Raw genomic sequence first — 18,040 nt, 5'->3', positions numbered from 1 at the left:
AGATTTGCTCTGTATCTAACCCCGTGCTGTACCTGTCCTGGGAGTGTTTGGTGGGGACAGTGTAGAGGGAGCTTTACTCTTTATCTAACCCTGTGCTGTACCTGTCCTGGGAGTGTTTGATGAGGACAGTGTAGAGGGAGATTTGCTCTGTATCTAACCCCGTGCTGTACCTGTCCTGGGAGTGTTTGGTGGGGACAGTGTAGAGGGAGCTTTACTCTTTATCTAACCCTGTGCTGTACCTGTCCTGGGAGTGTTTGATGGGGACAGTGTAGAGGGAGCTTTACTCTGTATCTAAACCCGTGCTGTACCTGTCCTGGGAGTGTTTGATGGGGTCAGTGTAGAGGGATCTTTACTCTGTATCTAACCCCATGCTGTACCTGTCCTGGGAGTGTTTGATGAGGACAGTGTAGAGGGAGATTTGCTCTGTATCTAACCCCGTGCTGTACTGTACTGGGAGTGTTTGATGGGGACAGTGTAGAGGGAGATTTGCTCTGTATCTAACCCCGTGCTGTACTGTACTGGGAGTGTTTGATGGGGACAGTGTAGAGGGAGCTTTACTCAGTATCTAACCCCGTGCAGTACCTGTCCTGGGAGTGTTAGATGAGGACAGTGTAAATGGAGCTTTTCTCTGTATCTAACCCCGTGCTGTACCTGTCCTGGGAGAGTTTGATGGGGACAATGTAAATGGAGCTTTACTCTGTATCTAACCCCATACTGTACCTGTCCTGGGAGAGTTTGATGGGGACAGTGTAGAGGGATCTTTACTCTGTGTCTAACCTTGTGCTGTACCTGTCCTGGGAGTGTTTGATGGGGACAGTGTAGAGGGAGCTTTACTCTGTATCTAACCCTGTGCTGTACTTGTCCTGGGAGTGTTTGATGGGGACAGTGTAGAGGGAGCTTTACTCTGTATCTAACTCCGTGCCGTACTGTACTGGGAGTGTTTGATGGGGACAGTGTAGAGGGAGCTTTACTCTGTATCTAACCCCGTGCTGTACCTGTCCTGGGAATGTTTGATGGGGACAGTGTAGAGGGAGCTTTACTCTGTATCTAACCCCGTGCTGTACCTGTCCTGGGAGTGTTTGATGGGGACAGTGTAGAGGGAGCTTTACTCTGTATCTAACCCCGTGCTGTACCTGTCCTGGGAGTGTTTGATGGGGACAGTGTAGAGGGAGCTTTATTCTGTATCTAACCCCGTGCTGTACCTGTCCTGGGAGTGTTTGATGGGGACAGTGTAGAGGGAGCTTTACTCTGTATCTAACTCCGTGCCGTACTGTACTGGGAGTGTTTGATGGGGACAGTGTAGAGGGAGCTTTACTCTGTATCTAACCCCGTGCTGTACCTGTCCTGGGAATGTTTGATGGGGACAGTGTAGAGGGAGCTTTACTCTGTATCTAACCCCGTGCTGTACCTGTCCTGGGAGTGTTTGATGGGGACAGTGTAGAGGGAGCTTTACTCTGTATCTAACCCCGTGCTGTACCTGTCCTGGGAGTGTTTGATGGGGACAGTGTAGAGGGAGCTTTATTCTGTATCTAACCCCGTGCTGTACCTGTCCTGGGAGTGTTTGATGGGGACAGTGTAGAGGGAGCTTTACTCTGTATCTAACCCCGTGCTGTACCTGTCCTGGGAGTGTTTGATGGGGACAGTGTAGAGGGAGCTTTACTCTGTATCTAACCCCGTGCTGTACCTGTCCTGGGAGTGTTTGATGGGGACAGTGTAGAGGGAGCTTTACTCTGTATCTAACCCCGTGCTGTACCTGTCCTGGGAGTGTTTGATGGGGACAATGTAGAGGGAGCTTTACTCTGTATCTAACCCCGTGCTGTACCTGTCCTGGGAGTGTTTGATGGGGACAGTGTAGAGGGAGCTTTACTCTGTATCTAACCCCGTGCTGTACCTGTCCTGGGAGTGTTTGATGGGGACAATGTAGAGGGAGCTTTACTCTGTATCTAACCCCGTGCTGTACCTGTCCTGGGAGTGTTTGATGGGGACAGTGTAGAGGGAGCTTTACTCTGTATCTAACCCCGTGCTGTACCTGTCCTGGGAGTGTTTGATGGGGACAGTGTAGAGGGAGCTTTACTCTGTATCTAACCCCGTGCTGTACCTGTCCTGGGAGTGTTTGATGGGGACAATGTAGAGGGAGCTTTACTCTGTATCTAACCCCGTGCTGTACCTGTCCTGGGAGTGTTTGATGGGGACAGTGTAGAGGGAGCTTTACTCTGTATCTAACCCCGTGCTGTACCTGTCCTGGGAGTGTTTGATGGGGACAATGTAGAGGGAGCTTTACTCTGTATCTAACCCCGTGCTGTACCTGTCCTGGGAGTGTTTGATGGGGACAGTGTAGAGGGAGCTTTACTCTGTATCTAACCCCGTGCTGTACCTGCCCTGGGAGTGTTTGATGGGGACAGTGTAGAGGGAGCTTTACTCTGTATCTAACCCCGTGCTGTACCTGCCCTGGGAGTGTTTGATGTGGACGGTGTAACATAGAAACATAGAAAATAGGAGCAGGAGTAGGTTATTCGGCCCTTCGACCCTGCTTCATCATTCAATATGATCATGGTTGATCCTCTATCTCAACACCAAACACCCGCTCTCTCCTCATACCCCTTGACACCTTTTGAGTCCAGAAATCTATCTATTTCCTTCTTAAATATACTCAGTGACTCGGCTTCCACAGCCTCTATGGTAGAAAATTCCACAGGTTCACCACCCTCTGAGTGAAGAGGTTTCTCCTCATCTCAGTCCTAAATGGTCTACCCCGTAACCTGAGACTGTGACCCCTTTTTCTGGACCCTCCAGCCAGAGGAAATATCATCCCTGCATCCAGTCTGTCCAGCTCTGTCAGAATTTTATATGTTTCAATGAGATCCCCTCTCATTCTTCTAAACTCCAGTGAATACAGCCTAGTCGGCCCAATCTAACCTCATACGACAATCCTGAAATCCCAGGAATCAGTCTGGTGAACCTTCACTGCACTCCCTCTATGGCAAGTATATCCTTTCTTAGGTAAGGAGACCAAAACTGCACGCAATACTCCAGGTGTGGTCTCACCAAGGCCCTGTACAGCTGCAGTAAGACATCCTTGCTCCTGTTCTCAAGTCCTCTCACAATGAAGGGCAACATACAATTTGCCTTCTTAACTGCTTGCTGCACCTGCATGCTTGCTTTCAGTGATTGGTGTACAAGGACACCCAGGTCCCTTTGTACATCCACATTTCCCAGCCTATCACCGTTTAAATAATACTCTGCCATTCTGTTTTTCTTACCAAGTGGGTAACTTTACACTTATCCACGTTATACTGGATCTGCCATGTATTTGCCCACTCACTCCACCTGTCTAAATTGCCTTGAAGCCTCTTAACGTCCTCCTCACCGCTCACATTCCCACCTAGTTTCATGACCTCAGCAAACTTGGAAATATTACCTTTGGTTCCCTCATCCAAATCATTGATATATATTGTGAATAGCTGGGACCCAAGCACTGATCCCTGTGGTACCCCACTAGTCACCACCTGCCACTCCAAAAAAGACCCATTTATTCCTACTCTCTGTTTTCTGTCTGCTAACCAATTCTCAATCCATGTCAATATATTACCCCGAATCCTGTATACTTTAATTTTACACACTAACATCTTATGTGGGACTTTATCAAAAGCTTTCTGAAAATCCAAATACACCACATCCACTGGTTCTCTCTTATCTATTCTACTAGTTACATCCTCCAAAACTCCAGTAGGTTTGTCAAATGATTTCCCTTTCATAAATCCAAATTGCCTTAGTCTAATCCTGTTGATATTTTCTAAGTGTCCGGTTATCACATCCTTTGGAATAGACTCTAGCATTTTCCCTACCACTGATGTTAGGCTAACCGGTCTGTAATTCCCTGTTTTCTCCCTCCCTCTTTTAAATAGTGGGGTTACATTTGCCACCCTCCAATCTGCCGGGACTGTTCCAGAATTTACAGAATTTTGGAAGATGTCAACCAAAGCATCCACTATTTCCATGGACACCTCCTTTAGTACCCTGGGATGTGGATAACCAGGCCCTGGGGATTTATCAGCTTTCAATCCCAGTAGTTTCTACAACACTGTTTTTTTACTAATACTCGTTTGCTTCAATACTTCCTTCTCATTAGATTGTTGGTTTACGTGGATAAGGCAGGGGAGTGGGAATCACTGGGATGCTTTTTCACAGAGCCAGTGCAGACTTGATGGGCTGAATGGCCTCCTTCTGCACTGTAAAGATACTGTGATACTGTGAGATATTGTGGCTTCCCAGCATTTCTGGGAAGTTATTTGTGTCTTCTTCCATGAAGACAGAGCTAAAGTAGTCGTTTAATTGCTCTGTCATTGCCTTGTGGGGGGTTGGTTCACTGAGTTGGCTGGACAGCCACTTTGTAATGCAAAACAATACCAACAGCACAGATTCAATACATGTACTAGCTGAGGTCATCCATGAGGGCCCTGCCTTCTCAACCTCATCCCTCAGCGGAGGTGTGGTGACTGTCTGGCTAAACTCACCACACGTCATCTCTCTTTAATGAGAGAGCAGCCTATGGTCCCCTGTGAATGCAGCAAATTTCACTTCCAGGTTTCCTTGTTCTCTATTATAAACTCTCCAGTTAATCTTTTTCTTTTACTGTCCTCGTCTATGGTCCATGCAGTTTACTCTCATAGCCTATTTTTCCCTATTAATCAAACTGTTTTTTTTTTATTCTTTCACGGGATGTGGGCTTCGCTGGCTGGGCCAGCATTTATTGCCCATCCCTAGTTTCCCTTGAGAAGGTGGCGGTGAGCTGCCTTCTTGAACCGCTGCAGCCCATGTGGTGTAGGTACACCCACAGTGCTGTTAGGGAGGGAGTTCCAGGATTTTGACCCAGTGACAGTGAAGGAACGGCGATATATTTCCAAGTCAGGATGGTGAGTGGTTTGGAGGGGAACTTCTAGGTGGTGGTTTTCCCATCTATCTGCTGTTGTTGTCCTTCTAAATGGTAGTGGCTGTGGGTTTGGAAGGTGCTGTCGAAGGAGCCTTGGTGAATTCCTGCAGTGCATCTTGTAGATGGTACACATTGCTGCTACTGTGCGTTGGTGGTGGAGGGAGTGAATGTTTGTGGATGGGATGCCAATCAAGCGGGCTGCTTTGTCCTGGATGGCATTGAGCTTCTTGAGTGTTGTTGGAGCTGCACTCATCCAGGCAAGTGGGGAATATTCCACCACAATCCTCACATGTGCCTTGTAGATGGTGGACAGGCTTTGAGGTGTCAGGTGGTGAGTTACTCGTTGCAGGATTCCCAGCCTCTGACCTGCTCTTGTAGCCATAGTATTTTTATGGCTAGTCCAGTTCAGTTACTGGTCAATGGTAACCCCAGGATGTTGATAGTGGGGGATTCAGTGATGGTAATGTCATTGAACATCAAGGAGTGATGGTTAGATTCTCCCTTGTTGGAGATGGTCATTGCCTGACACTTGTGTGGCACGAATGTTACTTGTCACTTGTCAGCCCAAGCCTGGATATTATCCAGGTCTTGCTGCATTTGGACATGGACTGCTTCAGTATCTGAGGAGTCACAGATGGTGCTGTGCATTGTGCAATCATCAGGGAACATCCCCACTTCTGACCTTATGATGGAAGGAAGGTCATTAATGAAGCAGCTGAAGATGGTTGGGCCGAGGACACTACCCTGAGGAACTCCTGCAGTGATGTCCTGGAGCTGAGATGACTGACCTCCAACAACCACAACCATCTTGCTTTGTGCTCAGTATGACTCCAACCAGCAGAGAGATGTCCCCCTAATTCCCATTGACTCCAGTTTTGCTAGGGCTCCTTGATGCCACACTCGATCAAATGCTGCCTTGATGTCAAGGGCAGTCACTCTCACCTCACCTCGCGAGTTCAGCTCTTTTGTCCATGTTTGAACCAAGGCTGTAATGAGGTCAGGAGCTGAGTGGCCCTGGCAGAACCCAAACTGAGTGTCAGTGAGCAGATTATTGTTAAGCCAGTGCCGCTTGATAGCACTGTTGATGACTCATTCCACTACTTTAGGGGTGATTGAGAATGGACTGATGGGGTGGTAATTGGCCGGGTTGGACTTGTCCTGCTTTTTGTGTACAGGACATTCCTGGGCAATTTTCCACATAGCTGGGTAGATGCCAGTGTTGTAGCTGCACTGGGACAGCTTGGCTAGGGGCACGGCAAGTTCTGGAGCATAAGTCTTCAGTACTATTGCCGGAATATTGTCAGGGCCCATAGCCTTTGCACTATCCAATGCCTTTAGCCATTTCTTGACATCTCGTGGAGTGAAACAAATTGGCTGAAGACTGGCATCTGTGATGCTGGGGACCTCCGGAGGAGGCCGAGATGGATCATCCACTTGGCACCTCTGGCTGAAGATTGTAGCCAATGCTTCATCCTTATCATTAGCACTGATGTGCTGGGCTCCCCCTTCATTGAGGATGGGGATATTTGTGGAGCCTCCTCCTCCAGTGAGTTGTTTAATTGTCCACCACTATTCACGACTGGATGTGGCAGGACTGCAGAGCTTAGATCTGATCCATTGGTTATGGTATCGCTTAGCTTTGTCTATCACTTGCTGCTTATGCTGTTTGACATGCAAGTTGTCCTGTGTTATAGCTTCACCATATTGTCACTTCATTTTTTGGTATGCCTGGTGCTGCTCCTGGCATGCCCTCCTGCACTCTTCATTGAACCAGGGTTGATCCCCTGGCTTGGTGGTAATGGTAGAGTGGGGGATTTGCCAGGTCATGAGATTACAGATTGTGTTCGAGTACAATTCTGCTGCTGCTGATGGCCCACAGCACCTCATTCAGTGTTGAGTATCCACAAACAACCAGAAGGAAGATCCCCTGAGATTGTAGAGCACGCTACATCTCTGGTCTCACCAAGGAGAATGCTGAACTCTACTGGGAGTATGTCTCAATGTTTGAATCTGACCCCCTCTCAGAGGAAACAATATCTACCGGTGAGAGGGTGATGTTAAGTATCTCTCAAGAGCATCAAAACACCTGGGCTACCTTGATAGAGACAACAGATCTTACAAAAAACAGCAAGAAGGCATGGTCTCTCATACACAAACTTGGAGGCGATCCCAAGAAAGCTGCCCAACATCCAATTGTGTCTACAAACCAAGTTGCACACCAATTCCTCCTAAATGGAAAAATCAACAAGAAACAACCAAGAGCACAACTAGATAGGAAGAAGTACAGCGATGACCCTGGCTTCACTGGACCATGCACCATGGAAGAGCTGGAAACTGGTATATCTAGTCTAAAACACCGGAAAGCAATTGGTCTTGACAACATTGCAACGGAGCAGATAAAGCATTTTGGACAGCAAGCAAAGAAGTGGCTCCTACAATTGTTCGACCACTGTCTGGCAACACACAACACACTAATATTTGGCAGAAGGCACAGGTAATAGCACTATTAAAGCCCAGAAAAGATCGCTCAGATCCTAAGAGTTTTTGGCCAATTTCACTGCTTTGCCACACCAATAAGCTGTTTGAATGCCTGAAACTCAATAGGATAGCACCAACTGTAGATGAGAAGATCATTCCAGAGCAAGCAGGTTTCAGCCCTGGCAAATCAACAACAAGCCAACTGCTCAACCTCACACAACATATCGAAGATGGTTTTGAGCAAGGGATGGTAACAGGTGCTGTTTTTGTAGACCTGTCAGCAGCATACGATACAGTGAACCATAGACGTCTCCTCTGCAAGATCCTAGAGATGACAAAAGATAGTCATTTAATAGAGCTGTTAGAAAGCATGCTTCAGAATCGCTGGGTTGATGTTGAACTAGGTGGGTAGTGCAGCAGGTGGCGTATTCAGAAGAATGGTCTTCCTCAGGGAAGTGTGCTGCTGTACAACATCTACACGAATGACCAATCTATAGACGGTGTCACACGCCGCTTTATATATGCTGATGACTTATGTGTCACTGCCCAAAGCACTGATTTTAACACTGTGGAGAAAACTTTTTCTGAGGCCTTGGAGGGACTAACATCCGACTATGAAGAAAACCATCTTCACGCAAACCCATCAAAGACGCAAGTTTGTGCATTCCACCTCAGAAACCGTGAAGCCAAACGCCAGCTTAAAGTAACCTGGTGTGGAGCAACACTGATGCATTGCGAGCACCCTATCTACTTAGGAGTCACCCTTGACAGTTGCCTCACCTTCGAGAACCACATCGAAAAGACAAAGGCAAAAGTGAGCGCACGAAACAACATCCTGAATAAGCTCACTAACACAAAATGGGGAGCAAGCTCGAAAACATTGCGAACCAGTGCACTTGCTCTTTGCTATTCCACTGCCCAATATGCCTGCCCTGCATGGGAAAGATCTACTCATGCTAAGAAGATGGATGCAGTTCTGAAGGCTTATCACAGGTTGTTTAAAACCAACAAACACCAACAGCCTATATATCCTGGCGGGTATCGCTCCCCCTGATATAAGAAGAACGGTAGCCGGCAAGAAAGAGCGACTCCGTCAAACATCAGATGAGAGGCACCCTCTACATGGTCATACACCTACACCCAGCTGCCTAAAGTCAAGGAAAAGCTTCATGAACAGTGTTGTTCCATTACAATCAACCCCATCTGAAGCCCGCATCGCCTTGTGGAAAGACTGGCTCGCCAGTCTCGAACAACCCCCAGCGATGGAAATTCTACCGGATGAAAGCCTTCCCCCAGGAGCTAATTGCAACTGGGCAACCTGGAAGTGCCTTAACAGACTTAGGACTGGTGTAGGTCGTTCAAAGGTGTCACTAAGCAAATGGGGATATACAACCAGCCCGTCAACTTGTGAATGTGGAACTGAGCCACAGACTATGCAACATCTCCTGCAACGCCTATCGCTAGAGGAACCCTGCACTGTTGCAGATCTTGCCAAATTCAACAACAAGGCGCAAAAATGTGTCCAGTTCTGGCTGGGCCATGTATAGACTGTCCGTGGACACGATAAGAAGAAGTCTTGAGTTGGTAGATCTGTTTGAAATCTATCCCATTTAGCACGATGGTAGTGCCACACAACACGATAGAGGGAATCCTCAATGTGAAGATGGGACTTCGTCTCCACAAGGACAGTGCGTTGGTCACTCCTACCGATAGTGTCATGGACAGATGCATCTGCAGCAGGCAGGTTGGTGAGATGAAGGTCAAGTATATTTTTCTCTGTTGTTGGTTCCCTCCCCACATGCCACAGACCCAGTTTAGTAGCTAGGTCCTTTAAGACATGGCCAGCGCAGCCAGTAGTGGTGCTCTTGGTGATGAACATTGAAGTCCCCCACCCAGGTTGGCCCTCCTTTGCTGAATTTTAAACTGCTCCCAATCCTCAGGTTTACTACTTTTTCTAGCAACTTTATGTGACTCCTCATTGGATCTAATACTACCCTTAATTTCTTTTGTTAGCCATTGTTGGGCTGTTTTCCTGTTGTACTTTTTGTGCCAGAAAGAAATGTATAATTGTTACAATGCATACATTTGTTCCTTAAATATTAGCCATTGTCTATCCACCTTTTATGCCTTTTAATGAAGTTCCCCAATCTACAGTAGCCAACTCACCGCTCATGTCTTCATAGTTTCCACTCTCTTCCTCAAAAGGCAGTGGAGGAGGGTCTTTGAATATTTTTTAAGGTAGAGCTAGATAGATTCTTGATTCACAAAGGGGTGAAAGGTTATCGGGGTAGCAGGAGGTTATAATCAGATCAGCCATGATCTTATTGAATAGCAGAACAGACTTAAAGGGCCGAGTGGCCTACTCCTGCACCTAGTTTGTATGTTTGTATGTTTAGATTTAGGATCCTAGTTTCGGGTTGGACGACTTCTCTTACCATGTAGAATTATCTCAGGTTATGGTCACTCTTCCCTAAAGGGCCCTGCAGAACAAGATTATTAATTAACCCTTTCTCATTGCACAATACCAAATCTAGGACAGTCTTTTCCCTAGTTGGTTCCTCAATGTATTGGTCTAAAAAAACATCTTGTACACATTCCAGGAATTCATCTGCCACAGTATTATTGCTAATTTGGTTTGCCCAGTCTATTTGTAGATTAAAGTATTGCATGATTACTGTAGCACCCTTGTTACAACCTTCTCTAACTTCCTGTTTAATGCCATCCCCTGCCTTACCACTACTGTTTGGAGGCCTATAGACAACTCCCACTAATGTTTTCCACCCCTGGATGCTTCTTAGCTCCACCCAGGCTGATTCTACATCTAGATTTTCTGAGCCAATATCCTCTCTCACTATCGCACTGATTTCATCCTTAACTAACAACACCCCACCTCCTTTACCGTTTTGCCTGTCCGTCCTAAATATCGAGTACCCTTGGATATTCAGTTCCCAGCCTTGGTCACCCTGCAGGCATATCTCCGTAATCGCAATCATATCGTACCCATTTACACCTAATGTGCTGTTAAACCATTCACCTTATTGCGAATGCTTCATGCATTCAGATATCATGCCTTTAGACTTGTCTTTTTAACATTTTTACAAATTTTCTTTGTACTGTGGCCCTATTTGCTTCTAGCCCTTGTTTCCTCTGCCTTGAACGTTTGTTTTCTACTTTTCGGTCTTTCATTCCTATCTTTGTTTCACTCTCTTGTGTCTCCCCGTTCAGGTTCCCATCCCCCTCCCAATCTAGTTTAAACCCTCCCCCACTGTACTAGCGAATACCCCTGCGAGGGTATTGGTCCTGGTCCTGCTGGGGTACAACCCATCCAGCTTGTACAGGTCCCATCTTCCCCAGAATCAGTCCCAATGCCTCAGGAATCTAAATCTCTCCCTCCTGCACCATCTCTCCAGCCGCACATTCATCTGGTCTGTTCTCCTATTCCTGATCTCGCTGGCACGTGGCACTGGGAGTAATCCTGAGATTACTACCCTTGAGGTCCTGCTTCTTAATTTATTTCCTAGCTCCCTATGTTCTACTTTCAGGACCTCATCCCTATTTTTACCAATGTCGTTGGTACCGATATGGACCACGACCCCTGGCTGTTCACCCTCCCCCTTCAGAATGTCCGGCAGCTGCTCAGTGACATCCTTGACCCTGGCACCAGGGAGGCAACATCCCATCCTGGTGTCACATCTATGACTGCATAAACATCTACCTGTTCCCCTTACGATATCATTATTGCTCTCCCACTCTTTCTTCTCCCCTACTCTGTGCAGCTGAGCCACTCATGATGCCATGAACTTGGCTCTTGCTGCATTCCCCTGAGAAACCATTTCCCCCAGCAGTATCCAAAATGGAAAATCTATTAGGGAAGGACATGAACCCAGGGGACTCCTGCTCTACCTGCCTCGTGCTTTTACTCTGCCTGGCAGTCCACGATTCCCTTTCTGCCTGTGCACTCTTTACCTGCGGTGTGACCACCTCACTGTACGTGCTATTCACAAAAATCTCATACTTGCGGGTGCTCCCCAGTGATTCCAGGTGCAGGTCCAGCTCTGGAGACGCTTCCTGCACATGTGGCCGCCCTGGGTACTGGAAGTGTCTCTGACTTCCCACATCACACAGGAGGAGCATTCCATGTGACCAAGCTGTCCTGTCATGACTTACCCTTAAATGACCCCCTTTACCTTTACTTCCTCTAGTTTAAGGAATATTAAGGACAGTAGAAATACTCACCAAGTCCTACTTACCAAGGCCACCGCTCCTCTTGTGTGGCCCCCGCACTCGCTCTGGTCTCCTGCCTGGTTCCCCTCGCTCTTTAAGGCCGCTGCTTCTCCCGCATTATCAAATGCCAAAAGCAAAGGAGCATCTCTTTCCCTCCAACCCCCAACACCCAAACTCCCTTAGTCACCCACCTCCCTGCACTCTATTCCAAGTTGCACGAAGTTGGCTGACTTAATCTGCTCCTAGTACAAAGGCTAGCTGACCCAGTCACAGAGAGACTGGCTCCAACTGCTTCTTTAATTAACGAGGCCCAACTGCTCATCCAGTGCAGACCTTGGCAAAACTTTATTGAGGCTGCGAACTTTAGAATTTACAATGTAGATTTCAGTGAAATGCAACTGCAAACAAAATTAGATTTTTACAAAAAGATTTTTAAAAAAAGACTCCTTACTCATCATCCACCAGCATCCAATCCAAGATGTAGAGGGAGCTTTACTCTGTATCTAACCCCGTGCTGTACCTGTCCTGGGAGTGTTTGATGGGGACAGTGTAGAGGGAGCTTTACTCTGTATCTAACCCCGTGCTGTACCTGTCCTGGGAGTGTTTGATGGGGGCAGTGCAGAGGGAGCTTTACTCTGTATCTAATCCTGTGCTGTACCTGTCCTGGGAGTGTTTGGTGGGGACGGTGTAGAGGGAGCTTTACTCTGTATCTAACCCCGTGCTGTCCCTGTCCTGGGAGTGTTTGATGGGGACAGTGCAGAGGGAGCTTTACTCTGTATCTAACACCGTGCTGTCCCTGTCCTGGGAGTGTTTGATGGGGACAGTGCAGAGGGAGCTTTACTCTGTATCTAACCCCGTGCTGTACCTGTCCTGGGAGTGTGGTGGAGGCAGGTTCAATTGAGGCATTCGAGGGGTCATTGGGTGATTATTTAAATAGAAGCACCGTGCAGGGTTATGCAGAAAAAGCAGGAGATTGGCACTAAGTTAAAATGCTCAGAGAGCCGGTGCAGACATGATGGGCCGAATGGCCTCCATCTACACCATAACAATTCTGTGAGTCTGTGGGGGACCCTCTGTATAACCCTCTCCTTTGTTCATTTTGTGATAATGTTAAATATGAGCGTGGAATAGTAGCATTCCCCTGGGTGTGTGTGCAATTGAGGAAAGTCAGCATTATGGTAGAGCAGTTGGTTTAGTTTAGACCAAGCTGGACAATGTTTGGAATGAGGGTGGTGAGATTGGATTTGTTCGCTCAGACTGGCATCGACTGAGAGACGAGTGGCATTGCTGGGCTGTCGGTACAGTGGAGTTAGTTTGTTGAAGGGCTGGACTGTGAGCGAGAGTGATGATTTTGGTCTATTGAAATGTTACTTTGTTTGAATTGGATCAGCCCAGTTTAGACTGGGAGGGAAGGCTGTATTGTCGAATTATCAAGCTGGTTCTGATTGATTCAATTGACTTGTTCCCTGTAAGCTTTGTGCATTTGCAGCCCTGGAGCAGTTGCTGGTGAAGGTGCCGTGCAGGACACTGCAGGTTGTGTCCATTAAGATACCCGCATGAGTGCAGCAGTATAACAAAATGTAAAGTTACCACGCAACGAAATAAACAGACCACTGGCCACAAAATATTTAATGGGATCATTGGCTGAAAGAGAATGGTGATGTTGGACTGTTATGGTTATTGTCAGGAATCGAATTGGATTGGACTGGGCTACATTGAGTTGTGAAGCAATCCATGTCCAAATGCAGCAAGACCTGGACAATATCCAGGCTTGGGCTGACAAGTGACAAGTAACATTCGTGCCAGACAAGTGTCAGGCAATGACCATCTCCAACAAGAGAGAATCCAACCATCATCCCTTGATGTTCAATGGCATTACCATCACTGAATCCCCCACTATCAACATCCTGGGGTTTACCATTAACCAGAAACTGAACTGGACTAGCCATATAAATGATATGGCAACAAGAGCAGGTCAGAGGCTAGTAATCGTGCAACGAGTAACTCACCTCCTGATTCCCCAGAGCCTGTCCACCATCTACAAGGCACAGGTCAGGAGTGTGATGGAATACTCTCCATTTGCCTGAATGAATGCAGCTCCCACAACACTCAAGAAGCTTGACACTGTCCAAGTCAAAGCAGCCCCTTTATTGGCACCCCATCCACAAACATTCACTCCCTCCACCACCGACGCACAGTAGCAGCAGTGTGTACCATCTACAAGATGCACTGCAGGAACTCACCAAGTTTCCTTCGCCAGCATCTTCCAAATCCACGACCACTACCACCTAGAAAGTCAAGGGCAGCAGATAGATGGGAACACCACCACCTGGAAGTTCCCCTCCAAGCCACTCACCATCCCGACTTGGAAATATATCACCGTTCCTTCATGACAGAATTAAAAAAGGAAGAGTGAGAATGGTGATGTTGTCCTCGGTCAATCGGAGGTTGGTTTTTGTATTGGGATGATAAATGTTGGGTTGTAGATCTGTTTTGTTGAATTTTGTTGGAGGATAAGAGTGGTGATGTGAGCAGTTTGTTGGGTTGCGTTGAACAGGGCTGGCAGGTGAGAGAGGTGGGATTTGATCATTGGAACTGCCTCTTAGTGTTATATTGGGCTGGAGACTTGGATTGAGGTTGTTAATGCTGGTCTTATTGAACGGCAAAGCAGGTTCAAGGAGCTGAGCGGCCTACTCCTCCCCTGAATGCTTATGTTCTTGTGTGTTTTGGGCTGTTGGAATAGATTGGTGCTATTTTGTAGTTGAGCTGGGCTCAGGATAGGGATGTTGAATCATTGATGTGGTTTGCCTGGATTGGGTGAACTGTGTTAGACAAAGGGTGAGGATATTTATGTTGGCCTCTGGGTACTGGAAAGAAGCAAATTGCTGTGTTTACAGTATAGACAGTTTAAAAATAATTTACGGAACTTAAATTCATTTTATTTGTAATTTTTTTAATTTTAGGACTGGAAGAGCAGAAAATGAAAGGAGAAGCTGGTCTTTGTCTGTGCATAACCTTTAGGTTCAGTTTCCAGGGTGGGTGTGAAAGTGAATTGATTGTAGGGTGTGTGTTAATTACCTCCGCTTTTAATAAAATTAGCCTCCTTTTCACGAAAGATTACCACATTTAACCAAGAATTTCTGCTCTTCAGTTTGAGGAAATGAAATCTTTTCCCACATTCATCAAATCAAATGTTCCTTCTGGTAAATGCCCTGATGATTGGGACCAGACAGCTACTAAGCTTGGTAACATGTAGCTTCCAAATTAAACCAGCAACAGAGTTCATCTCAAAAAAAAGATAAACAGAGCCTTATCATGTTTGTCAGAAATATCTCTCTGTGCTACACATGCAGTGGCTGATATTTGGTCAACAGAATGCCATTCTCGATGCTGTAACCGAAACTGTATGCCACTTACACTCTCTCTCCTTCCCATGTTTCCCACGCAATTACAATTAAAATCCTACATGGTGGCAGCGGGTAAGGAAACCACATGCAAATGCACAGCAGCAGAAGCTTTTCATTGGTGACACAGTCTGTCACACTGTCTGTCACATTGAATCACACTGTCTGTCACACAATCTGTCACACTGTCTGTCACAATGAATCACACTGTCTGTCACATTGAATCACACTGTCTGTCACACAATCTGTCACACTGTGTCACATTGAATCACACTGTCTGTCACATAATCTGTCACACTGTCTGTCACATTGAATCACACTGTCTGTCACACAATCTGTCACACTGTGTCACATTGAATCACACTGTCTGTCACACAATCTGTCACACTGTGTCACATTGAATCACACTGTCTGTCACACAATCTGACAAGCTGCCTGTCTCATTGATTGCCATTATGTCTGTCACACTGTCACATTGACTGTCACACTGTAATTCACACTGTCTGTCACACTGCCTGTTGCATTGTTTGCCACGCTGTCTGTCACACTGTCCATCACACTGTCTGTCTCATTGACTGTCACACTGACAGTTACACTATCGGTCGCACTGTCTGTAACACTGTCTGTCACACTGTCTGTTGCACTGTTTGCTACACTGTCTGGCACACTGGCTGTCATATTGCCTCACACTGTCTGAAACACTGTCTGTCACATCGACTGTCACGCTGTCTGTCAGATAGACTATCACACTGTCTGGCACACTGTCTGTCCCATTGACTGTCACACCATCAGTCACCTTCACTGTCACACTGGCTGTCACATAGACTGTCACATAGACTGTTAAACTGTCTGTCACTCTGTCTGACACACTGACCATCACACTGTCTGCCACATTGTCTGACACACAGTCTGTCACAATGTCTATCACACTCACTGACACACTGACTGTCATACTGTCTGTCACGCTGTCTTTCCCACTGTCTGTCATACTGTCTGGCACACTGTCTGTCACACTGCCTGACAAACTGACTGTCACACTGGCTGTCACATTGCCTGTCACACTGTCTGATACACTGACTTTCACACTATCTGTCACACTGTCTGTCACAGAGACTGCCACACTGTCTGTCACACTGTCTGACACTGTCTGTTGCACTGTCTGTCACACTGACTGTCACACTGTCTGACTGCCCCACTGTCTGTCACTCTGTCTGTCACACTGTCTGTCACATTAATTGTCATACTCTCACACTTTATGACACACAGTCTGTCACACAGTCTGTCACACTGTCTGTCACTCTGTCTGTCACACTGTCTTTCCTAATGTCTGTCACACTGTTTTTCACACTGTCTGTCACACTCTCTGACACACTGACTGTCACACTGTCTGCCAAATTGGCTGAAACATTGTATGTCACACTGTCTGACACATTGACTGTCACACTGTCTGTCAAATTGCCTGCCACACTGTCTGACACACTGACAGTCACACTGTCTGTCACACTGTCTGACAAACTGGCTGTTTCACTGTCTGTCACATTGACTATCACACTGTCTGATACACTGACTTCCACACTGTCTGTCACACTGACTGTCACGCTGTCTGTCACACTCTCTGACACACTGACTGTCACACTATCTGTCACATTGACTGCCACCCTGTCTAACACACTGACTATTTCACTGTCTGTCACATTGGCTGCCACACTGTCTGATACTCTGTCTGTCATGCTGTCTTTCCCAATATCTATCACACTGTTTGTCACACTGTCTGTTGCACTGTCAGACTCACTGACTGTCACACTGTCTGTCATGCTGTTTTTCCCACTGTCTGTCACACTGTCTGATATTCTGTGGCACACTGTCTGTCACATTGACTTTCACACTGTCTGCAACACTATCTGTCACGCTGTCTGTCACATTGCCTTTCACACTGTCTGCCACACTGTCTGACACACTGACTGACACACTGTCTGTCACATTGACTATCACCCTGTCTGTCACATTGTCTGACACACTGACTGTCACACTGCCTGTCACATTGAGTGACACCCGGTCTGTCACACTGCCTGACACACTGACTGTCACACTGTCTGTCACACTCTGTCTGACACACTGTCTGTCACACTGCCTGTCACAGTGTCTGTCACACTGCCTGACACACTGTCTGCCACACTGTCTGTCGCACTGTCTGACACACTGACTGTCACACTGTCAGTCACATTGACTGTCACCCAGTCTGTCATGCTGTCTTTCCCACTGTCTGTCACACTGTCTGTCACATTGTATGTCACACTGTCTGACACACTGACAGTCACATTGCCTGCCACACTGTCTGGTATACTGACTGTCACACTGTCTGTCACACTGTCTGAGGCACAGAGTGTCACACAATCTGTCACATTGTCTGTCACTCTATCTATCATGTTGTCTTTCCCACTGTCTGTCACACTGCCTGTCACATTGTATGTCACACTGTCTGACACATTGACTGTCACATTGTCTGTCACACTGTCTGACACGCTGTCTGTCACACTGTCTGTCACACTATCTATCATAATGACTGACACACTGTCTGTCAAATATCCATCACACTCTCTGACACACTGTCTGTCACATTGACTCTCATACTGTCTGACACACAGTCAGTAACACTATCTGTCACATTCACTGTCACACTGTCTGTCATACAGTCTGACACACTGACTGTCACGCTGCCTGTCACATTGAGTGACACCCGGTCTGTCACACTGCTTGACACATTGACTGTCACACTGTCTGTCACACTACCTGTCACAGTGTCTGTCACACTGCCTGACACACTGATTGTCACACTGTCTGTTGCATTGCCTGTCATACTGTCTGTCACACTCTGTCTGACACATTGTATGTCACACTGTCTTCCACACTGTTTGTCACACTGTCTAACACACTGTCTGACACACTATCTGCCACACTGTTTGTCACACTGCCTGACACATTGACTGTCACACTGTCTGTCACA

The sequence above is a fragment of the Cetorhinus maximus genome, chromosome 6 (genome assembly GCF_964194155.1).
Source record: "Cetorhinus maximus chromosome 6, sCetMax3.hap1.1, whole genome shotgun sequence".
NCBI lineage: Eukaryota > Metazoa > Chordata > Chondrichthyes > Lamniformes > Cetorhinidae > Cetorhinus > Cetorhinus maximus.
Note: the sequence above shows the minus strand (reverse complement) of the source record.